Below are 16,957 nucleotides of genomic sequence, written 5' to 3'. Positions count from 1 at the left end.
ACACCTCTCCTGAAGATGAGAACCCTCTGTCGGGTTACCGTGCTCACCGGCTCGCCAATACTCATCGGCTTCCGCAACGACTAACTGCCAAGGAACGGGCCTCGTATGCACCACAACTCGCCAAGCTTAGAGATTTCATGGCCAACGGTTTAACAGGTGTGGACTTCGTTCATTGCTGGTTATCCTGGAGTATCTTGCCGTTAAGTCACCGCTCCGGTTTAAGGTGCGAGTATACTGGTGACGTAAAAGACTCCCAACGTCATATTGACATTCAGCTAACAGATGAGGAAGTTACTGAGTCTGTCAAGAAAATGCTGAATGAACCGGAAGTTGTTTGTACTAAGACGAGGTTAAGTCCTTTTTACACACAGAACAAACCGCCCGCTGTAAGTATTGTTTTGCTTCCGCTTTACGCCTGATATTTTTGAATTGTGCAACTTTGAATACCCTCTGCCCATTTTTAAACAGGGTGATGATCCGTTCTGGAAAAAGAAACCTCAGGAGAAAGAAGTGAAGCCTTCTCGACCTAAAACGAAAGCTGTCAAGAAAACCACAAAGAGGAAGGCAACTGGACCCATCGGTTTAGAGCGTGATGACGACCCTGATGAACGGAAGCAGAGGTAGAACTTGATTCACTTTTCATGCACCTCATTGACAGTGATATTTATCAGGAGGATGCTGAGGGCAGCCAAGATGACGATGCAGAGGTAATTATCCTTTCCTCCGGTTCAGACCCTCTGCCAACACAAAAATCCGTCAAGCAGTCTGGAAAGTAAGATTTTCTCACCCTCTTGTTCACTTGGATCCAAAATTTCTTTTGAAGAAGCAGCAGCACGAGGCTCGCTGCACAACTCGGCACAGCGGCCAAATGGTCACTTCGACCGGTTTACCGAAAACCCCAGTTCGAAAACGCCGACTTGAGGTCTCACCCACTTCTAACACTTCTTATCCCAAGGTATTTCCGACAACCTCTTAATCCGTCTGATTTGGATTATCAGGTAACACCTCCTTCATCATCCGGTGAATCGACGGCCACACAACTCCCTCCTCTTAAGACCGTTGCTGGGTAAATATTTCAACTCAATCTTTTGACGTTTTATACTTTGTATGCTATGCTAATGTTTAGCATATGTTCTTTGTAGAGCCAAAGCTAGACCCAGCAAGAAGGCTCGAGTGAATAACCCGTCTGACGACCATGTGGTGATTGAACCGGAGCTAACTAACCGGAAGGTCCAAATACTGAGGCCACATTTGATGAACCGCCCCCTCAAGATCATAATGTTGATGAACAAGCAGAAGTTGATACCGCTATGCAAGCTGATAAACCGGCAAGTCCAGTCTAAACTGATGATGGACCTTCTAGTCCAGTTAAAACTACTGATATTCCATCAACTCCAGAAAAAGCTACTGGCGACAAGGAAGATGAGGTTATCATCATTGGAGTTGGCCACACATCCCCTGGCCATCTTGTTGTATTGGCAGAACATAGTGCCAAAGAAGAACGTGCTGCCATGGAGAAAGGCAAGTGGAGTACCGATATATCAAGCTATGCCCATCTTAACGCCCAAGAGCTCCATTCTGGTTTTCTGAACTGTTTGTACTCAAACCGTGACTATGAAGCCGGTTTAGTGAATTTGATGAAGGAACGTTATGAAGTAAGCCGGGTTAACTACTGGACGGGTCGGCCCTGAAGGGTGATACGTCTCCGATGTATCTATAATTTCTGATTGTTCCATGCTATTATATTATTTGTTTTGGATGTTTAATGGGCTTTACTAGAACTTTTATATCATTTTTTGGGACTAACCTACTAACTCAAGGCCCAGTGCAAATTGTTGTTTTTTTGCCTATTTCAGTGTTTCGCAGAAAAGGAATATCAAACAGAATCCAAACGGAATGAAACCTTCGGGAGAGTTATTTTTGGAACAAACGTGATCCAGGGGACTTAGAGTGGACGTCAAGAAACAAGCATGGAGGCCACGAGACAGGAGGGCGCACCCCCACCCTCATGGGCCCCTCACAGCTCCACCGACCTACTTCTTCCTCCTATATATACCCATATACCCTGAAAACATCCAGGAGCACCACAAAACCCTTTTTCCACCGCTGCAACCTTCTGTACCCAAGAGATCCCATCTTGGGGCCTTTTCCGGAGCTCCGCCGGAGGGGGAATCGATCACGGAGGGCTTCTACATCAACACCATAGCCACTCCGATGATGTGTGAGTAGTTTACCACAGACCTTCGAGCCCATAGTTATTAGCTAGATGGCTTATTATCTCTCTTTGGATCTCAAGACAGAGTTCTCCACGATTTTCTTGGAGATCTACTCGATGTAATTCTTTTTGCGGTGTGTTTGTCGAGATCTGATGAATTGTGGGTTTATGATCAAGATTATCTATGAATAATATTTGATTCTTCTCTGAAATCTTTTATGTATCATCTGTTATCTTTGCCAGTCTCTTTGAATTATCAGTTTGATTTGGCCTACTAGATTGATCTTTCTTGCAATGGGAGAAGTGCTTAGCTTTGGGTTCAATCTTGTGGTGTCCTTTCCCAGTGACAACAGGGGGAGCAAGGAACGTATTGTATTGTTGCCATCGAGGATAAAAAGATGGGGTTTATATCATATTGCTTGAGTTTATCCCTCTACATCATGTCATCTTGCGTAATGTGTTACTCTGTTCTTATGAACTTAATACTCTAGATGCATGCTGGATAGCGGTCGATGTGTGGAGTAATTATAGTTGATGCAGAACCGTTTCAGTCTACTTGTCGCGGACGTGATGCCTATATACATGATCATCCCTAGATATTATCATAATTATGCACTTTTCTATCAATTGCTCGACAGTAATTTCTTCACCCACCGTAATACTTATGCTATCTTGAGAGAAGCAACTAGTGAAACCTATGGCCCCCTGGTCTATCTTTTATCATATAAGTTTCCAATCTATCTTTTATTTTGCAATCTTTACTTTTCAATCTATATCATAAAAATACCAAAAATATTTATCTTATTATCTCTATCAGATCTCACTTTTGCAAGTGGCTGTGAAGGGATTGACAACCCCTTTATCGCATTCGTTGCAAGGTTCTTATTTGTTTGTGTAGGTACGAGGCAATTGCGTGTAGTCTCCTACTGGATTGATACCTTGGTTCTTAAAAACTGAGGGAAATACTTACGCTACTTTGCTGCATCACCCTTTCTATTCAAGCGAAAACCAACGCAATGCTCAAGAGGTAGCAAGGGGCACCCGTGAGAGTTACTGAAGTCGGGTTGACCTAGAGGTTATCCGCGAGATAATTATGAGGCATGACCGGGAAGGCAGACCGCCCTGGAGTGGGCTGGGTCTGGCCCTTGCCGTAAGACCTTGAGATGGGGCAATATGAGCATTGATCGTCACCACGCGCTCCCAAGACAATAACAAGATTGGGTATTTGATCTGAGTTGGTCGTTGACCTATAAGCACCACTACAAAAAAAGACACATCCATGACATTTTGGGCCGAACAAATTTTTTTTCTGTCATACTTATGACACTTCTATGACAATAATTATGGCAAAACATGGTACCATCATAGATGTGGTGGGGCCTACTTCTATGACAAAAAATCATGACAGAAAATGGGCTTTTCGTCCTGGGCAGGCCGGATACGCAGCTGCATGACATTCTTTGGGCCGTCCATGATGGAAAAAACTGTGGTAGAAGCGAGGGCACGGAAAATATCAGGGAGTCCCCGGTTACGGTGGGTGGCCAGGGGCCGAGCGATGCGCGTTTCTCTTGTACGTACGCGCGTGTGTGTGAGGCGTTGGGCTCTAACTGAACCCGAGCGATTGCACTGCAGGCTACGCGTTACTGAACCCGAGCGATCGATCGATGGCTGTTAACTGAAATCGATCGAGCGATTCCTTCGCTACTGCTGCTAACTGAAGCCGATTGATGTTGCCTCTGGATGAACAGTGAGCATTGCAGGGGGGTGCATGAACAGTTCCCGGTGGGGGTGGATGAACAGGACCCCATGGTGTTGCCCCTAGATGAACAGGACCCCGACCGATCGAGCCAGTTGGGGCTAGATGAACAAGACCCCGTGGAGGGCAGGATGAACAGGACAACCTCGTGGGGGGCAGGATGAATAGTAGAAGGTGGAGGGTAGGATGAACAGTAGCCTGTGGAGGGGTGGTTGAATAAGAGCCCGTGGATAGGGCTGGTTGAACAGTAGCCGGTGAAGTAGCGCGCGGTGGAGGCTGGATGAACAGGAACCCGTGGATGAATAGTCATAGGTGGAGGATGGAGGAGGTCGGCGGTGGATGAACAGTAGCCCGTGGAGGCTGGAGGGGGTCGACGGTGGAGATGAACAGTATCCCATGGAGTCCTGTTTTGTGGTACGCCACACCCCTCCCAATGAACAAGACCCCCGTTTCGACCGTAGCGCTCCAACACAAGTCCGTTTCCTCCGTTTTGCGGTACGCCACACCCCTCCTGATCAATAGGACCCCGTTTCTACCGTAGGAGGTCCGTTTCCTCCGTTTTGCGATACGCCAGACCCCTCCCGATGAACAGGATCCCGTTTCTAACTTGGCCGGTCGAACACAAGGCCGTTTCCTCCGTTCTGCGGTATGCCAGGCCTCGTTTCCATCGGCCGTTCCATCCAAGCCCTCCCGATGAACATGAAGATGCATTCCATTCCGACCTAGCCGGTTGGCTCCGCATGAACACACGACGACGTTGTTTCTCCGTTCCGACCCAGCCATGTACACGAGTCCTGGCTGTACGTATGCGCGAGTAGGCGTTTAAGACCCTTCCCGTATGTACGTACGTGGCCTTATTTTCTTTCTTGCACACTGGTTGTTGTACGTACGGTTACATGCTATGTGTGCGCCTCTTCTACGACACGTGCGTGCCTCTACATCAACCGGTATGTACGTACACGTTCGCGACCAGAATGACAACGCTATGTACGCTTTGACCAGGTGGGTCCCGACTATCAGGCACTTCCTTGCCTGCGAAGATGTAGCTGGTGGGTCCTAGCAGTCAGGGGGACGAATCATTTTTTTGCCCGCACACACTTCCTTGCGTGCGAAGAAGTAGCTGGTGGGTCCTAGCAGTCAGGGGGAAATGTTTTTTTCGTGAAATACGGTGGCCCGTACGGTGGGTCCCCGCTGTCAGGTGGAGGAATAATTATTTCGCGTGTAATAAGGAGACACTTCCTTGCTGCGGCCATGGACCCAGGTGTCAGCCTCTCCACGTACAGTCCACGTCCGATGGAAGCCGTTCCTTGACCACGTTGACCACGCCGCGCCGAGAACACCAGGGCGGTGGACGACGACGAGGCCTAGGAAGGGGACAACATGGAGCCGGGGAAGGCGTGGCAGTGGATGCCCACGCGTAGAGGAGTACGAGGGTTCACTGGTTCGCTACGGTGTGAGGCTGCCGTTGCCGCAGAATTACAGGGGGTGTGGGTGAGTAGAGGGATGGCCTGGCCAGCGGTGGGAGTAGTAAGGGGCGGTGAGGCCTCCGCCGCATCGCAGCCGGCCACGGGAGGCAGGACCACGAGGCACGACCGGGGCTGGTTTGGGCGGCTGGAGCAAGAAGACCAGAGGTTGAAGAAGCACTGCGGCCGTTGGATTGACATCGTACAGTCACTGGAGCTAGAATCATTCATATTGACTAAGTTGACAAAGCACTCCGTCCCCGTCAACTTAGTGGGCCCACAAGTCAGCCTCCCACCAAGGTGGGTCCCAACTAGCAGGGGGAGTATTCATTTTTTTGTGCGTAATAAGGAGGCACTTCCGGTGGGTCCGAGCTGACAATGGGGGGAATGTTTTTCTCGCGAAATACGGTGGCTGTTCGATGGGTCCCAGCAGTCAGGGGGAAATGTTTTTTCGCCAAATACGGTGGCCCGTCCGGTGGGTCCCTGATGTCAGGTGGAGGAATAATTATTTTCCGCGTAATAAGGAGGCACTTCCTTGCGGCTATCGTGGACCCAGCTGTCAGCCTCTCCACGACAGTACTCTTTCGATGGAAGTCGTTCCTTGACCACGTTGACCACGCCGCGCCGAGAGCACCAGGGTGGTCGACGACGGCGAGGCCTAGGAAGGGGACGACGCGGAGCCGAGGAAGACGCGGCAGTGGATGCCCAGGCGGAGAGGAGTACGAGGGTTCACTGGTTCGGCTGCGGTGTGAGGCTGTCATCGCCGCAGAATAACAGGGGGTGTGGGTGAGTATAGGGATGCCCTGGCTAGCGGTGGGAGTAGTAGGGGCGGTGAGGCCTGCATGGGAGGCGGGAGCAAGCGGTCCCACCGGCGCTGGATTTGGCGGCTAGAGCAAGAAGATCAGAGATTGAAGAAACACGACGGCCGTTGGATTCACATCTAACGGTTACGTCTGCTAGAATCGTTTGTTGACGTATATAATAACTAAAAAAATCTTGCATACGCGTCAACTTACTAGGGCCATAAGTTAGACCATTCCCTCTTTTTTAATAACTTATATATAGATCATTGCGACTTCTTATGCAATTTATTGCAGTCCTTTTTTTGGTTGGTGTCGGTGTCAAAACCGGCGGATCTCGGGTAGGGGGTCCCGAACTGTGCGTCTAGGCCGGATGGTAACAGGAGGCAAGGGACACAAAGTTTTACCCAGGTTCGGGCCCTCTTGATGGAGGTAAAACCCTACATCCTGCTTGATTAATATTGATGATATGGGTAGTACAAGAGTAGATCTACCAAAAGATCGGAGAGGCTAAACCCTAGAAGCTAGCCTATGGTATGATTGTTGTTTTGTATGTTGTCCTACGGACTAAAACCCTCCGGTTTATATAGACACCAGAGAGGGTTAGGGTTACACAAAGTCGGCTACAATGGTAGGAGATCTATATATCCGTATTGCCAAGCTTGCCTTCCACGCCAAGGAAAGTCCCTTCCGGACACGGGATGAAGTCTTCAATCTTGTATCTTCATAGTCCAGGAGTCTGGCTGAAGGTATAGTCCGGCCATCCGGACACCCCCTAATCTAGGACTCCCTCAGTAGCCCCTGAACCAGGCTTCAATGACGACGAGTCCGGCGCGCAGATTGTCTTCGGCATTGCAAGGCGGGTTCCTCCTCCAAGTACTCCATAGAAGATTTTGAACACAAAGATAGTGTCCGGCTCTGCAAAATAAGTTTCCACATATTGCCATAGAGAGAATAATATTTACACAAATATAATCTGCTGACGTATTCCGTAGTGTGACATCGCACCACGGCCAAGCCTTTATTCGAATCGTTTTATTGTCCCACCTCAGCGTGTCATGTGAGGCGGTTTCCTTGGCACGTCTTGTTAAAGCAGAGATCGTGTCCCCTTATTCTGGGATTCTCATCAATACGGGTGTGGGTAACCCAACCGCTTCTAGGACTCCTAGACTATAGGCAAGTCCAAACGGCCACGGAGAGGACGCTTGATATTCACCCTCTTTATAAAGGGACAAGGCTTTTATTTTTTCCCTCCCGTGCTCAATCAAATCCTTCCCCCACCTCAAGCTCAAATGCCCAAAGTTCAGGTCAGGTGCTTCGAACCTTCAGTCATGTCCAGATCTAGCCATCAAGGCCGATGGGTGCCTTCCTCCGTCACGGAAGAGGACATCAAAAAGTTGAGGGAGGCCAGATATCTGACCGCCGAGATTTTGCATCGGCTACCTGCCCGAGGTCAGGCCGTCCCCTCCCCCAAACCCAACGAGGATGTCGTGTTCGTCTCCCACTTCCTCCGAGGTCTAGGCCTTGCTCTGGATCATTTCATCAGGGGTTTGATGTTTTATTACAGGCTAGATTTCCATGATCTAGCTCCGGACTCCTTTCTTCACATCACGACATTTATTGTTGTGTGTGAGGCCTTCCTCCGGGTTACCCCTCACTTTGGCCTGTGGCTCAAGAACTTTGAAGTAAAGCCGAAGATGGTCGAGTGGCAACATGCAGCGTGTGGAGGTGCCTCAATATGCAAGATGATGGGAGCTCCATGGCCCAAAGGTTCCATTCCAGACGTGTCTGAATTGTGGCAACAGGAGTGGTTCTACATCACGGCTCCTAGAAGTGCCAAGTGGGCGGACGCCCCTGTTTTCCGCTCGGGCCCTCCCCCACAACTGATGTCATGGATCAGCAGAGGTCTGAGCTGGGGTCCAGCCAAGGACGTGCCTATTCTGCAAAGCCGCATTCAAGATCTCTTCAATGGAGATTTTAGTTTGGTTGCGGTAATACAAGTTATGCTGGTTCGTCAAGTCCAGCCTTGCAAACGCTGGCCCCTTCGCTTGTGGGAGTTCAATCCCGAGGGACCGCGTGTCATTCAAAATTTCCTCGGCCTGACGCACGAGGAGATGTACAAGTCATTTTTCAGACCTCAGGTAGAGTGTCCGGAAATCACCGAGGACGTGGGCTTGAGCAGTAACCGCGCCACCGAACAGGTAAGGAATCTTCCGGCCGAACATACTATCTCTCATGTGTTACGAAGTTATTTCTGAGAGTTCGCTTTTTGACCAGGACTGGCTAACAAAGGCGAAGTTGATTCGGTGTTTGGCCCCCCTCCCTGAGGGTTTGGACAATCCGGTATTGGAAAAGATGCTCCAGGTCGCACCTTGCCCGGAGCCCTTGAAGGAAGATACTGGGGAGGATAATACGGGCGGACGTGGGCCCCCAACGCTGCCCATTCTAACCGAGGGAGCGAGCGTCTCCATGAAGGAATACGACCGGAAGAGGAAAAGGACTGCGCCCGGGGATTTGGAAGCCGAAGCTTCCAAACGGGAGAAGAAGTCTCCCACAGAGGGTCCTACCTTGGGGGGTGCTTTTGCCGCACAAAGTCCGCGGGGGGGATCAATTCTCCAGCGAGTCGTAAGTGACCCGAAATACTTTAATAGTACAGGTATGCAATCTTTTTCTTCTGAGAAAATAACCACCGCATATATCTTTGCAGTTCGGGCCTTAGCCCCTCTCAAATGAGCTCGTCTTCGGGGGATCTTCTTCCAGAGATGATGGAGAGCGAAACGCCTCCTCCGGACTCCTCCGCTCCGGAAGCGGGCGACCCCGAAGTGTCGTCGCGGAGGGCCTCTCCGAGTCCGGTGAGGCCAGAAGATAATCCCATTGACCCCCGAAGCTCCCAGTGCCCGGCTCCCAAAGAAAGCGGACAAAAGAGTCCGACACTGTCTGGTGTGCGATCAGATGTTCTAAGGGAGTTGGTGGGGCGAGCAGCCATCTCAGATGAACACCGTGTGCTGATGAATACGGTGATGGAGAGAATATCGTCCGCTGAAAGCGGATTGTGTCGGGGATATACCCCGCGGTGTAAACCGGACGGAAGTTAACCCGGCCGGACTTGGCGGTTTATCTGAAGACCCTGCTGACACTTGGCGAGTTACTGGCGACCCGCCCTGACCTGGCGGTTTACAAACAGCCCACCTGGTCATTATAACTCACTGGTGATCCGGCGTGCGGGACAGACGGATGACAAGGCCCAAGGCCCAGAAGGCCGGTTCACGTTTAATGGTGGGCCGGTTTAAGAAGAAAGGCATGAGGAACGTTTATCTTACAAGGAGTTAAGACCCGGACTTGTATCCGGTTTGTATTAGAGATAGACTAGTCCTAATCCTAATATGAATCTACATGTAACCCGCCCCTCCAACATATATAAGGAGGGGTAGGGCTCCTCAAAGGAGACAAGATTCACAAGTTCCACAAGTTGGACAAATTAGGTTTAGACAATAGCTCTCAAGATAGAGCACTCTTGTAACCGTGATCATCATCATCAATATCAATGAAGCAGGATGTAGGCTTTTACCTCCACCGTGAGGGGCCGAACCTGGGTAAAACATCGCGTCTCTCATCCCGCTCAACCCCTCTCAAGCTACCACATAGATGCGTTGGCCTCACGACTAAGTCCTGACACTAAGGACATCTGCCATGACAATTCCACGACAGTTGGTGCCCACCGTGGGGCTCGCGCATGGTGGTGTTGAATTCTTGAAGGGATCTCTCCTAAGGATCGAGGAGCTCGCGATTCCGTCAGATAAGGAAAAGCTGGCAAGTAAATTGTCTTTTGATCAGGAACATGATCAAATTTGAAGCCAGCGCACACGACCAGATGATCTATTGAGACCGAATTAATCTCCGCTGCCGCTGCAAGTCCTAGGGATCGGGAAGGTTGCAATTTTCCGGATGAGGAAGGAGTCGGTTCAATAAATCACGTTATCCACGAGCAGTACAAAGCAGATCAAGAAAAGTCAGGGTTGCATGTTCAACATCTGCCATGTGCGCCATGATAATCTGTCGAGTCTGGTTTACAGAAAAAAGGAGATGCGCCGCGAGTCACCCGAGACTGCAGCTTAATCCGTCGAGTTCCACTGTTGCTCCACGTTCACAAGTCCCAGGCCGTGGGGATCCAATCGTCCACCCTCTTTTTCCCCGATGTGAAGAATAGTCAAAGCGAAAAAATCAACTAGTACTTACACTAGCACGTGACCAAGACTAGTACTACTCCTACTAGAGTACTCATAGACCGGATCAATACCTCCGTCCGAGTCAGAAGATTCAAGGAGCGGCTGCCGTATCATCGTCAGGGGAATTTTCAAAGAAAAGAAAAAACAGCCATGAGTCCGTGACCCAGGAGCGAGTCATCCACGGGCTTAGACTCTTTCGTTGAACTGGACCCCGAGCCTCGTGCGGTCGCCTCCCCTGTTGCCGTGGTCTTCGAGGTCGCTGACCCTGGAGCAGGCCGCCTCCACCGCTACTGTTCTCGCATTGAGTCACCGCCTCACTCTGTCCACATCGGCAGTGACCCGCGCCGCCGCACCTTGGATTCGCCTCTGCTGTTGCTAGTTCGCGCCTTCAACTCGTCGGCTGCTGGCCTCGCCCACTGCTGCTCTGTTACTGGCCGTTCTTCGCCGGTTCACCGCGGCTAGACTTCTATTCCACCAACCCGCCGCCGCAGTTACGGCCTCCGCAGTGCCCTTGCTGTTGTTGCCGGTTGGGCTGCCCTTGTTGATCCGCTCGGTCGCCTCAGATCGCTTTAAGCAGTCTTCCGCTTGTGGTGACTCTGGTGTTTTGAACCGCCGTATCTCAAACCGTCTTCACCTTCGCTGTTGTGGACTGCAACTCCATGTCAAAACCGTCGTCGCCGCCTTACCAAGTCGCCGGCGCCCCTCTCACAAACCAGCCGGGGATCAGAGGCCCCGAGCTGCCTAAGCCCTCGCCAAGCCGCTTGTTTAAAAACGGCTATCAACATATGGCCACGTCAAGTCGTCATCACTCTGTGCCGAGTCGCCGCCTCATCTTCAGTCTGGACGGCGACGGTTGCCCCTGCCTCGCCGGTTCAGGAGGAAAATGTCTGGTTTGACCATCAGATTATATTAAAAAAACCATTGCTCGCTTCAAATATGGAGGAGGAGCTATTATGAGGGTATTGCTCCTCATACATTGCATTTGCGTTCAACCGACAAAAATACCAGGTGATATCCATCCAAGTGTATTTTATTAAACATATTGTTTTCATCAAAGAACAATTACTTTGGTCTGTATATTTTTATGTACAGCAAAGGTGGTGCCATCACCATCACGCTCGCGTCTACGCCTGCTTATTGATGGAACAGGTGTGCGCAAGTCGCCGCCCGTACAACTTAATCTATATCAACCCGCCGGAGCCGCGTTGAGCCGCCCTTGCCGCTTTGAGACGCCAGGGTTATATTAATTCACCGGTCAGCCTAAGCCACCGGAACTATAGTGAGTCGCTGGTCTGCCTGAGCCACCTCTATCACGATAAACGGATCAACCATCGTCCAAACAAATCAGGTGAAATCCATTCGGTATATTTTTATATTATATATTGCTTTCTTTTAAAAAAAGAGGAGCCATTACTTTGTCTTGCAAGTTCTTCAATGTAGGACAAATTAAATCACAAAGCTTTGAAGCTCTCAATATCCGTTTTAACATCCGGTTCAAGAAGAATTTATCTCTTGCAAAAAGTTAAAAATTGCCAAAGAGGACCTGCTGCCATGATGCGCGGTTCAAACATGGGTATTCCACCTTACTGGCCTGGCATATTATTAATCACATGGGGGCTTCTGCTTCATAAAGCGGGGTCTCTGGTCTTTTACATCATGTGTGGTTACACGGAGTTGTTCTAAAGCGGCCTCCGGTTTACCCCTTGAGTTTGCTTTTTAAAAGCATTGTGTTATATCACTTGGAGGATTGGTCGTGTCCGAACCAATACCATACCTCTTGATAGGCGAGAGCCACCAGATCACTTGGAGACTTGGTCACGTCTGAACCACTCATGCCTTTTGATCAGCCTAAGGCCACAGAATCACTTGGGGGCTTGGTCGAACCTAAACCATGACCATGCCACTTGATCAGCATAAATGCCACGGTTTCATTTGGGGACCTGGCTGACTAGAACCATAGTTACACCTAACAGGAGCTTGGTCGTGTTCGGCCATGGTAACACTATCTGATCAGCTCAAATAAATCTTTTTTTGCAACGTTTTGTCATTGCACTTGATTTACACTTTTCTTTGAAGGGTTTTTTTTGCTTTTTATTGTGTTTTTTAAACTGACAAAGTTTTTTAACCAATCAGTTAACGGAACACAGTTCACGTCAATCCGGAGACTATTTGCCCGGTTTGATCCTTGTTGTTAACATCCTCTTATGGAGTAACACGGTGTTTATCACAAACCGGCACGATTTTATTATAAACCGGCACAATATGGAAGGAGTTAACAGTACTCAAGATTTGGGTTATCACCCTTACTACAAAAAGTTGGTAAAACCAACGATGTGATTCAATGTCACAGGTATGATATATTTCATATTTGATTATTCTTAAGTGCAACCTTGGTTATAAACCCGGGTTATATGTTGGGTATTATGACCCGTCTGGCGGTAAACCGCCAGGACACTTTAAACTTGTTGTATGCAGAAACAGGTTTGTTAAACCGGCCTGGCTTTGGACAACAAGTCGCCAGTATATATTTGGATTGCACCATTGGAATCATGCGCTTATAAATCATTGGGTTATATTATTCAAATAGCCAAACTTGGCTGAAATTTCATTATGATGTTGAATGAATAAGGTTTTCATACCGGATTATATTATCTTGAATAGCCAACATGGCTGGATTTTTATTATTAAGGTTTTCAAAGTCGCTATAGCGCAATGTCTACTCTTTTATCAAAGGATATGATTTATTCTACAATGGAAGGAATAGTCCCGAGTCGCTGCAGGCTTACAACCCGGCACTTGGGGGCTACATTATTCAAATTGAGATTACATGCAAGTCTCATGTCGCTGCAAGCATGCACCATGACACTTGGGGGCTAATGCAAAGTCATTTTTACTAGTCTTATTGAAGACCTGACTCATCATATTATAATGAGCCGGCCCTTGGGGGCTACCAATTGCTCCTCTCAACAATTCAAGGTACACAAGTTTTCGTCCATAATATTGAAGAATCCATTGCTCAATTGGTAAAGCACAAAGCTCTTAACCTTGTGGACGTTGGTTCAAGCCCTACGATGGAAGCTACATTATAATATGTTATTTTCATTAAAGTATATATATAAAGTCCCGGTTTAGTATTATCTTACTAAGCCGGCCCTTGGGGGCTACACGTTGCTGTTCAAAGTTTACAAGATTACATTTACAAAGTCCCTGCTCATTATTGCATAATGACCCGGCCCTTGGGGGCTACACTGATTGAAGTTTTTATAAGCAATTGCAAGTTCCAGGTTGCTGCAAGCATGACAACCCGGCACTTGGGGGCTACATATATGGAGTATTCAGTTTATATGATTGAGATGAACAAACTGGATTTCTTCAAGGTTGAAACACTTATTGGAGCAAGTCTTAAGTTATCATTATGTTCTCCTCTTAAGACTTGGGGGCTACAGGTATTATGCATATAAAGGAGGAACATCTTCATTTTATTAGTTTTGAGCAAATCAGGAAGATCAATTACATGACCCGGTGTTGACAACAATTATGACCCGGCGCCATCAATAAAGCGCCGATTTTAAGAAATATGGGTCTGAAAATACTTATCTGATATTCAGCCGGTTTGAAGATGTAAAGTCGTGTTGCCCCTGCCTCGCCGGTTCAGGAGGAAAATGTCTGGTTTGACCATCAGATTATATTAAAAAAACCATTGCTCGCTTCAAATATGGAGGAGGAGCTATTATGAGGGTATTGCTCCTCATACATTGCATTTGCGTTCAACCGACAAAAATACCAGGTGATATCCATCCAAGTGTATTTTATTAAACATATTGTTTTCATCAAAGAACAATTACTTTGGTCTGTATATTTTTATGTACAGCAAAGGTGGTGCCATCACCATCACGCTCGCGTCTACGCCTGCTTATTGATGGAACAGGTGTGCGCAAGTCGCCGCCCGTACAACTTAATCTATATCAACCCGCCGGAGCCGTGTTGAGCCGCCCTTGCCGCTTTGAGACGCCAGGGTTATATTAATTCACCGGTCAGCCTAAGCCACCGGAACTATAGTGAGTCGCTGGTCTGCCTGAGCCACCTCTATCACGATAAACGGATCAACCATCGTCCAAACAAATCAGGTGAAATCCATTCGGTATATTTTTATATTATATATTGCTTTCTTTTAAAAAAAGAGGAGCCATTACTTTGTCTTGCAAGTTCTTCAATGTAGGACAAATTAAATCACAAAGCTTTGATGCTCTCAATATCCGTTTTAACATCCGGTTCAAGAAGAATTTATCTCTTGCAAAAAGTTAAAAATTGCCAAAGAGGACCTGCTGCCATGATGCGCGGTTCAAACATGGGTATTCCGCCTTACTGGCCTGGCATATTATTAATCACATGGGGGCTTCTGCTTCATAATGCGGGGTCTCTGGTCTTTTACATCATGTGTGGTTACACGGAGTTGTTCTAAAGCGGCCTCCGGTTTACCCCTTGAGTTTGCTTTTTAAAAGCATTGTGTTATATCACTTGGAGGATTGGTCGTGTCTGAACCAATACCATACCTCTTGATAGGCGAGAGCCACCAGATCACTTGGAGACTTGGTCACGTCTGAACCACTCATGCCTTTTGATCAGCCTAAGGCCACAGAATCACTTGGGGGCTTGGTCGAACCCAAACCATGACCATGCCACTTGATCAGCATAAATGCCACGGTTTCATTTGGGGACCTGGCTGACTAGAACCATAGTTACACCTAACAGGAGCTTGGTCGTGTTCGGCCATGGTAACACTATCTGATCAGCTCAAATAAATCTTTTTTTGCAACGTTTTGTCATTGCACTTGATTTACACTTTTCTTTGAAGGGTTTTTTTTTGCTTTTTATTGTGTTTTTTAAACTGACAAAGTTTTTTAACCAATCAGTTAACGGAACACAGTTCACGTCAATCCGGAGACTATTTGCCCAGTTTGATCCTTGTTGTTAACATCCTCTTATGGAGTAACACGGTGTTTATCACAAACCGGCACGGTTTTATTATAAACCGGCACAATATGGAAGGAGTTAACAGTACTCAAGATTTGGGTTATCACCCTTACTACAAAAAGTTGGTAAAACCAACGATGTGATTCAATGTCACAGGTATGATATATTTCATATTTGATTATTCTTAAGTGCAACCTTGGTTATAAACCCGGGTTATATGTTGGGTATTATGACCCGTCTGGCGGTAAACCGCCAGGACACTTTAAACTTGTTGTATGCAGAAACAGGTTTGTTAAACCGGCCTGGCTTTGGACAACAAGTCGCCAGTATATATTTGGATTGCACCATTGGAATCATGCGCTTATAAATCATTGGGTTATATTATTCAAATAGCCAAACTTGGCTGAAATTTCATTATGATGTTGAATGAATAAGGTTTTCATACCGGATTATATTATCTTGAATAGCCAACATGGCTGGATTTTTATTATTAAGGTTTTCAAAGTCGCTATAGCGCAATGTCTACTCTTTTATCAAAGGATATGATTTATTCTACAATGGAAGGAATATTCCCGAGTCGCTGCAGGCTTACAACCCGGCACTTGGGGGCTACATTATTCAAATTGAGATTACATGCAAGTCTCATGTCGCTGCAAGCATGCACCATGACACTTGGGGGCTAATGCAAAGTCATTTTTACTAGTCTTATTGAAGACCTGACTCATCATATTATAATGAGCCGGCCCTTGGGGGCTACCAATTGCTCCTCTCAACAATTCAAGGTACACAAGTTTTCGTCCATAATATTGAAGAATCCATTGCTCAATTGGTAAAGCACAAAGCTCTTAACCTTGTGGACGTGGGTTCAAGCCCTACGATGGAAGCTACATTATAATATGTTATTTTCATTAAAGTATATATATCAAGTCCCGGTTTAGTATTATCTTACTAAGCCGGCCCTTGGGGGCTACACGTTGCTGTTCAAAGTTTACAAGATTACATTTACAAAGTCCCTGCTCATTATTGCATAATGACCCGGCCCTTGGGGGCTACACTGATTGAAGTTTTTATAAGCAATTGCAAGTTCCAGGTTGCTGCAAGCATGACAACCCGGCACTTGGGGGCTACATATATGGAGTATTCAGTTTATATGATTGAGATGAACAAACTGGATTTCTTCAAGGTTGAAACACTTATTGGAGCAAGTCTTAAGTTATCATTATGTTCTCCTCTTAAGACTTGGGGGCTACAGGTATTATGCATATAAAGGAGGAACATCTTCATTTTATTAGTTTTGAGCAAATCAGGAAGATCAATTACATGACCCGGTGTTGACAACAATTATGACCCGGCGCCATCAATATTTATAAACCGGCCATTTTGGTAATATTAAACCGACAAGTTTTACATCTTCAAACCGGCTGAATATCAGATAAGTATTTTCAGACCCATATTTCTTAAAATCGGCGCTTTGGGAGCTGAGTCAAAGGAGTTATTCTTCACAATATTTCTCGATGACAAAC

This window comes from Triticum dicoccoides, chromosome 4A, assembly GCF_002162155.2.
Source record: "Triticum dicoccoides isolate Atlit2015 ecotype Zavitan chromosome 4A, WEW_v2.0, whole genome shotgun sequence".
Classification (NCBI taxonomy): domain Eukaryota; kingdom Viridiplantae; phylum Streptophyta; class Magnoliopsida; order Poales; family Poaceae; genus Triticum; species Triticum dicoccoides.
This window is presented reverse-complemented; position numbering follows the sequence as displayed.